Raw genomic sequence first — 9,323 nt, 5'->3', positions numbered from 1 at the left:
TACACTAACAAATTCGGCATAAGTGTGTGCGTGGGAGAGAGAATCAAATGATACTAAGTATCAAACTTAGTAAAATCACACACATTCAATAAATTTTTATTAAAAGGAAGTTTTCTCAATCTATTGAATTCGAAGTTGCATAAAACAAATTAAGTTCACAAAATTTCACATAAATAAAAAATAATCGATATGTAATCATTTCATTTTGTTTTAAAGTATTGCATGTGATTTAAAATATAGCTGTTTTTATTCAATTGCATATTTACAAACATTTAAATTATTTTATTGATAAATTTACTTTTAATAAAAAAATATTGAAAATACTATTTTACGAAATTTAACATATGATGTTACTTGATCTTGTATATATTAACACGTTATAAATATATAATAAGATTATAAGATGCCCCGTCACATCTTTATTAAACCATACATTTCTCATTTGGTGTGAGTTTTTTTTATTTTAAAAAATATAAATATGTTTCTTCTTCATTTTGCATTGCATTTATATTTCTTCAGCATCTCTTTATGAAGGCATTGCATTTTTTCTGTTGAAGACCACACCGTGTGTTTACACTTCATATAATAAAAAAAATCAATTGAGTTACTATAACTTTTTATCATTACCTGTTTAAAATTCTCATAGTAATTATATTTAAAAATAACACCAGCAAGGAGCCTTTTTTCTAGTTTTTTTTGTAAGTTTAGTTATTTTAAGACATATTTGCTGTCATTTTGTTTTCTTTACAAACTAACACGTGTTGTTGTATATTAATATAAATCTAATTCGTGTTGTTAGGATTGGAAATTTGGAATGAGGTGCAATAAATTATATTTTATGATTAATATAATAATTATTTTATACGGTGTTCATCAAATAATAAAAATATATTTAAAAATGTATCAAAACTGTACACCACAAATGACTTCTTCATAATTTAAGCTCACGTGTGAAATATAAGTAGTATGAAAATATAAGAAGAAACGGCAGCGTAATGACTAGTGGCGAGTGTGGACAAAAGCATCAGTTTGAGGTCTTTTTAAAAACTATTTATTAAAAGGGGTTGTTTTGAAACTATTTACTAGGAGAGTCTATTTTTATTTATATTGCGCCAAAGGCAGGGGCGCAATTCAACCAGGGCTGACAAGTGGTATAAATTTGTTGTGCCAAAAACTTTGCGCAATGGGTTGCTACACATACAGTAACAACCACTTTTGGTCAGCATAGGCATAGGGTAGGGCACAAGTGCTACACAGGGTGCAAGTACGCATGTGAGGGGTGTGTTGCGCCAAACCTCCTGGAGCAATACTCCTTATTACTCCTTCCCCATTTATAAAGTGAAAATGCATGTCGTTCGTTCACTTCTTCACTTGCAGCAAACACTCTTCGAGCAGCTTCCTTCTTCCCGATAAGTATTTTTTACTCCCTTCCATCCCAACTTGCTCTCTCTCTCTTGTAGTTTGATATGTCTCTCATAATAATTTTAGCTCATATTTTTTATTATTGCTAATGACACTTACATATATTAAAATAGGTGATATTATATGTATATTTAAAATATTTAATGAGTATGACATGTTCAGGGGCACGTTAGCCCCCTCAATTTTTTCAATTTGTTTTTTTATTGTTAGATATAATACTAACATTATAAAATTAAAAGTTAAATATAATTTTACCTTGTGACATGCATGATTCTTCATAACACGTTTTTACTTTATTTTTAATTTTATTTCACTTCTAGAGAGCCTAAGGAAAATTACGTTTGTGTCTCTACATTTTTTATATAATAAAATACAATAAAAGAGAAAGATAAATAGAAAATGAGAAGAAAAAAAGTAATAAAAAGGGAGTAGTGGATAGTGTTTAGAATAATTAATGGGTGTAAAATAATTGTGGCAAAGTGTGGAGACCAAATTAAATTATTCTGATTACATATTGTTATAGATACAAAGAAAAATGAGTCTTCACGCGGATGCATTATTATATATGGACGGAGAATTAATTGACATCAAATGCTAGTTATTTAGAGATAGATAATTAATGTTTTAGTTTGTCTAATATATTAAATAATTATTTATTTTATATAATTAAAATTTATAATAAATAAATATTTTTTAATATATAAATTATATTATTATTAAATTTCATAATAAATAAATATTTTAAACTTGTAAAATATTTTAAATTTATGATAAATAATTTATATTAAGATAAGGTTATTTATAACTATTGATATTTAAAAAAACTATTGAAATTAAATTTAGAAATAAAGATAAAAAATAGATCAAAAGAGATAAAAAGTTAAAAAAATCTAAAAAATACTTGTTTTTATAAAAAAAAATGTAAAAACACTCTTGTAAAAAAGTCCTTATTCTCGTTTAACATGACTATTCCGATTTATATATAAAGATGACATTTGATGCGTGTTATGATAACGGAAAAATTAATAGAAAAAAATTATAAATAAGTGTAGTTTGTAACCAAATGGTTTATTAACCTTTCTGGTTTAGAAATTTATTTGGAATATTAGTTTTTTACAATTTTTTGTAATATATGATATTGTGATTTTTTTTAAGTTGTTATGTAACTTAATTATTATATGTGAGATTGTAAATGGAATTTTTAAATTGTTTGTGATATTTGTTGTTATTAATAAGGTTTTAAATAAATTTAATTATTTTTGTAATATGCAGTGTATTTGATATGGCAAGTTCATCATCCTCCTCATCCAGTTTTGATGTGGTATGTGGACCACGTGAAAATGATGTGTTGTGGATGCAAAAGCAACATGTGTCCCAACATATTTGGAACGGGGATGCAGATAGAAAATTAAGAATGAGGCAAGCGATTCCAACTTATCAGGGTATAGAACAACCACTGACAGAAATTATTCCTCTGTTACTGCAGTCTGGATTATACATGCAATATATTTACCTGCAACTAAAAACCGACAAGTCATACTAGATATACTTTCATTTTTATCTATTTTTACCTTATCACAAATTCTTTTTTTTAACCCATCAAAAGTTATACAACGTTTAATTTGAATAGCCTTTTTAGGGCCTTCAAATCTGATGTCGTCGTCACTTTGAAATATTCTTCCGTTCAAATAAACCAGAACAATAATCGAAGAACTCATTTTTATAATAAAACCTACAAAATAAATCAATATGCCATCAATAATTTTCATTAGCTATAATAACATAAAAAAATAATACAAATTAATAAAAAATTAATAAATATATTACCGATTTTCACCCCCACAGAAGAAATATCAACAAAGTTATAATATAGAGAGAAAGAAAATTAGAGAGATGCGAAAATGTACCAGAGAAAGAAAATTGGAGAGATGCAGAAATGTAGCAAAAAGTGTGTCTCGTTTATATAAGCATGTATTGCGTCGGTAGTAATGGCGCAATACGTTTTAGTTAGTTAATTTGAGCAAAGGGTTGCTCCAACTGACATGCCACAATACCTTTTCAGCTGGTCACGTGTTGTCCAAAGCAGTCAACACTGTCATAGCCTATCCAAAAGTGGTTGTGCCACTGCATGTGTAGCAACCCATTGCGCAAAGTTTTTGACACAACAAATCAATGCCACTTGTCAGCTCCCCGTTGAATTGCGCCTCTACCTTTGGCGTAATACAAATAAAAACAGACCCCCCAGTAAATAGTTTCAAAACAGCCCCTTTTTGGTAAATAGTTTCTAAAAAGACCCCAAACTGGTGCTTTTGCCGACGAGTGTGTACCTGGGTCCCACAACGAAAAGATCAACCAGTTTGACTCAGGGTGGATCCTATTCCACACGTACGCCAGCGTGTTTCGAGTTTTGACCCTCTCTTTAACGATTAACAAACATTTCATATAAAATAATGATTTTTAAGAGAAATAATCACTAACTAAACTAAATAATTACTTGAAAATATTTAACTATATTATTTATAATTAACCTTGATATTTATCAAGAAAGAAATAGAATTTAGCTTCTTTATTTTTATAAAAACGTGATTGAGATCTAGGAGGGTCTTTACTTAAATTTTTCATTTACATTCACAAAATAAATTGAAATCACATTTTTTATTCATAAAAAGTAGCTTAATTATTTATAATAATTATTCTAATACATTTGTATTCTCATTCTTCCATATTTATTACCTAGAAAACAAAATAATTTACTAACATGTTCTCACAGATAGGTCACACGCACAACCAACATGCATCAAACACACATTGGAAAAGAAAGTTTTTCAAAACACACCTTGGAAAAGAAAGTTTTTCAAAACTCTATTTTTTTTGTTTGATTTAATTTAGAACCAATTCAACCTCCCTCTCCCTCTTGGTTTGTAAGTTCCATCATTTTTTTCAGATAGTTCTTACTTTCATCCACGCCCAAGACTTCAACTAGACATTTTCCATAATCCCATAAAAAGATAAATTATCTCTGTTAAAGATTATATCATTTCTAGTCCTCCAAAATGACCAATGCATAGCCACTCAAGTCATGTTCCACACATGCAATCATTTTTTCGTGAGCAACATCTAGTCATGTTTCTAGAAGTGGGCCTCAATGGAAAGGGGGATAACAATTTGAATGCCCATCTAAGAGTAGCACCACTTTCACAGCCTATCTGAGATATAACATGAGAGACACAAGTGCAAGCTAGACTCCACCATACCACAAAATGGACACAAGTAAGAATCATCACTCACTTGCATCCTTCTTTTTCTAAGATTAGCTCAAGTAGGCAACCTGTGAAGTACCAATCTCCACACAAAATGTAATGTTGACAATGGAACTTTGATTTTCCAGACAATTTTAAGGAACTTACTATCCTCCACATGGTTCTATTGTACCAACACATCATAGACCAGGATACCTAATAAAGCCCAAACCCTTCAAGATCCCACACCCTCACATCCGCAACAAGTTTCTTTAGAGATACAGTCACAATATCCTCATAAAACTATCCAACATCACACCTTCCTATGCAAACCATCTTCTTCTCCATGCAAATCCAACTCCCACACCTTTCTTCTCCACATCCCCAAGTCACTCACTCACCCTTCCTTATGCACTGAGTTTTGATACACTCTACAATATATTGATGAAAGTTTGTCACCACCAACCCAAATATCGTCGCAAAACTTAACCTGTTTTCCATCCCCCACCCTCCATGGTATGTGTGAGTCAAACCACCCACCTTGATCTCTCCATCCAAAAACTTTGCCTATGTCTTTCCACCAAGAGGATTGCTTATGCAAAGATTGTTGCGAGCTAAGATATTCCCAGTCAAGGTCCCCATCAATGAAAACTCTCTCTAAAGGGTCAGAAATCCTCACACTTGAGAACACCCCCTCCATCAATGCATTATATATATCAACAAACTCAATGTAACTATAAGAAGAAAATAAGAAAGGTTGTTTCAAAGTATCAAACAAATTAAGCATTACTTTCTCATCCCCTAATCTAAGGGTGAGTCTATCTAGTCTAAAATTTAATTGAGGCCGTACCCGAATCAAATAAACATTAAAAATGTAGTATCTAGGAAGTGATCCTAGGTCGTTTCCCAACGAGCAATGGTCAACCAAATGTTCATAACAGATAGTAGGAAAATAGTAACGAATTGGGGGGGGGGGGGGGTTGTTTGCTTTTGTAAATTAAACAACGAATAGATGTGAATTAGAAAATATTAGAATTAAAACACGTTGCTTCCCCTTAATTCACAAGCAAGTCTCTTATCCTAGGTTACGAGAGTTTATCCTTTATCAGTTCAACCACTTAATCTAACCCTAAATTAAATTACTAAGCAAAATTTAACATAAGGCATTCATTATGTGATTAAGCAACACATACACCAATTAATCATGAATGATCATTAAGCATGAACGTAAATTAAGCGCAGAGACAATTAATCAAGCACTAAGCATGCATGAATTAATAACAACAAATACAGAGTAATTGGTGAAGAGGAAAAATTTATCAGAATTTAATAGTAATAATAGAACCTCAAAGAGAGATGTGCTTGATCCTCAAAAGAAAACAACGCTGGAGACTTAGCTTTCCATTAATCAATAGAAAACAAAATTGTAGTAGAAACGAAGAAAACTAGAATTATTCTCCAAAACAAAAAAAAAAGCTAAAAACCAAAGAGAGAGAGAGAGAGAAGAGAGCCTAAACTAGAACCTTGATGTTGTTATATAGTTTTCAGCCCTAAAGCTTACAAATCTGTTTTAAATCCAAGCCCATAAATAAAATAAAATCTAGATAAGATAAGATAAGATAAGATCTAGATGAAATAATATCTAGATGAGATCAAATCTAAATAATATCTAGATAAGATAAAATTTGGTAGAATAAAATAGTCTGTTCTCTTCAAGCCCAAGCCGAATTCTGGATTCAAGCCCAATTGCTTATAATTCTCCTGAAATTAAATTAAAAACACAAAATTAATCCAGTAAGCCCAAATGATAAAACTGCATAATTAATTTGACAATTAAGGCTAATCAGTAATTAAAATGGTGACAAAAAGGGTTAAGAAATATAAGAAAATGATGACACATCAAATCCCCTCACACTTAGCCTTTTGCACTCTTGGGAAAATAAAAAAAAACAAAGCAAGGGACAAATTTAGAGACATTAAAGAGAAACAAATAGACACAACAACAATTACATATTTTTCAATGAATATCAAGGAATGAAAAAAATGGGTAACATCTAACATGAAGAGATCCAAAGAGTCAAGACATTTGTGAAAATCATCCAAACAACCCAATCATGGCAAAATAGTTAATCAGCTCAAGAATGAAAAGTGATAAAGCCTCACAAGATATACACTCTATCTCTCAAGTGTCTAGGCTACTATTTACCCTCAAAGCACCCATGAAAACCAACACCACGTAAACTTGGCAAGATTCTAAAATTGACAATCAACCCATAAACACAAGCACATGAGGATCAAAAGGTCTTTTAAGGTTATAATGGGGCCAAGGACAAGGTAGGGAAAAATATGGAATAAGTAGCTAAATCCCAAAGGAATAGAGGAGCAATGGGAATAAGTGCATATTAAGAAAAAATAACAAAACCTAAAGATAAAATTTAAACGCAAAGAGTAGAGCCAAGAGTCTCATCATTCTTTTTCCATTTAAGATCTTATTCACTCAACTTTATTGCTTTTCTTTTTCTTTTTTTCGAATTGATTCAACTAATTTTTTTTTTTTTGCACTGTAGCATTTGAGAAATAGCATATCATTCAGCATGTCCAACATTTAACCAGTATGCAATGTACATCAAGTATGGACCAAAATACATCATGAAGTATAGCCAATGAAATATGTTATCCAACAAAACCCCCCACACTTATTCCCAAAACAATTCCAAAGCTCCAAAATTCCTTAAGGTTAAGGTGAGATCATGGTTTTTCACTTAAGGCTTGTAATGAGCTTCAAAACAAAGAAAGGGAAACATAGGCTCAAAGGGCTATCAAAGGGATTAATTCAAGGTAAGTCCATTTGGCTAGAGGCTTATAAGAACAAAATTTCCTAAATCATTTCCAAATATGCATGTGAATTAGGAAGCATCAACAAGAATCAAGCCAAGGCTATTGTGCAAGCAATCAATGAGGCAAAACACACCAAATGATTATGATGATGGCTCAAATTCTCACAAAGGTAAACTTATCACTTCCAAATTGAGCTTTCAAAACTATCATGACATGTAGAGGAAAAACAAGGACTTCAAATCACAAAATGTCAAGCGATTTTTATTTTCAAAACAATTACCCATTACTTGAACATATCCTATAATTCAAAGAAAAATATGCAAAGTTGTACATGCAAACATAATTGACCTAAAATATTAAACTAGAAACCCAACAAAACTAACAAATTTAACACAACTAACCAAACTAACAAAACTAGCAAAACCAAAGAACACTCCCCCCATACTTAAACAACACATTGTCCTCAATGTAGCACAAGTAAAAGATTAAAAGCAATTAAACCATCAAATAGAATCAGACAAATGTAATAAAAGTAAAGAAGGAGATAGGAAACGAAAAACTCCCTAAGTCATGGTGGAGGAAAAGTAGGGTGGAGTAAGGAAGTCTCTTCCACCACTACGTCCACTAAAGAAGGGTTTGTGAGGAATGACTTAAGTCGGTGTCCATTGACCTTGAAGCTCTTGTTTGTGGAGTCGCTTTTGATTTCAATTGTACCATAAGGAAAAACATTAGTAACAACAAAAGGACCAATCCACTTAGACCTCAACTTACCACTCATGAGTCCAAGCCTAGAATTATACAATAACATTTTTTGCCCAACCATGAAGTCCTTCTTAATTATCATGCTATCATGGAACTTCTTGGTCTTTTCTTTGTAGAACTTGGCATTCTCATACGCTTCTAGGCGGATCTCATCTAACTCACTCAGTTGCAACTTTCTTTCCTCACCAACTTGATCCATAGAGAAGTTGCAGGTCTTCACTGCCCAGTATGCTTTGTGCTCAATCTCCACTGGAAGATGACATGCCTTTCCAAAGACAACCCGATAAGGAGACATTCCTATGGGTGCTTTGTAGGTAGTCCGATGTGCCCAAAGGGCATCATCAAGCCTGGTACTCCTATCTTTCCTGCTTGGCAGCACAATCTTCTCAAAAATTCTCTTGATCTCCCTGTTAGAAATTTCTGCCTATCCATTGGTTTGGGGGTGGTATGGTGTGGATACCCTGTGTACAACCCCCTACTTTTTAAGCAAGGCATGCATTGATTTTTTGCAAAAATGGGTTCCTTGATCACTAACGATTGCTTTAGGTACTCCAAACCTGCAAAACAGATTAGATCTGACAAAATTTGCAACAATCTTAACATCATTAGTTCTAGTGGGCTTGGCTTCCACCCATTTTGAAACATAATCAACTGCAAGGAGAATGTGAACATAACCAAAAGAGACAGGAAAAAGGGCCCATGAAATCTATGCCCCAGACATCAAACACCTCACAGAATAGCATGGGTTGCTGAGACATTTGTTGTCTCCATGTAAGTGCACTTCCTGCTCTCTGACACTGCTCACAAGTGCTATAGATCTTCCACGCATGTTTAAAGATGGTGGGCCAATAAAAGCCACAGTCAAACACTTTGAGAGCTGTCCTTTGAACACCAAGATGACCTCCCGGTGCAGAAGAATGGCAGAACCGCAGAACTGAGTCAGTCTCATGATCTGGAATGCATCGTCTAATGACCTGATCACTGCACAATTTCCACAAGTAGGGGTCATCCCAATAAAATGCTTAGCATCACTTTTAATTTTATCTTTTTGAGCTTTAGATG

The sequence above is a fragment of the Glycine max genome, chromosome 2 (genome assembly GCF_000004515.6).
Source record: "Glycine max cultivar Williams 82 chromosome 2, Glycine_max_v4.0, whole genome shotgun sequence".
NCBI lineage: Eukaryota > Viridiplantae > Streptophyta > Magnoliopsida > Fabales > Fabaceae > Glycine > Glycine max.
Note: the sequence above shows the minus strand (reverse complement) of the source record.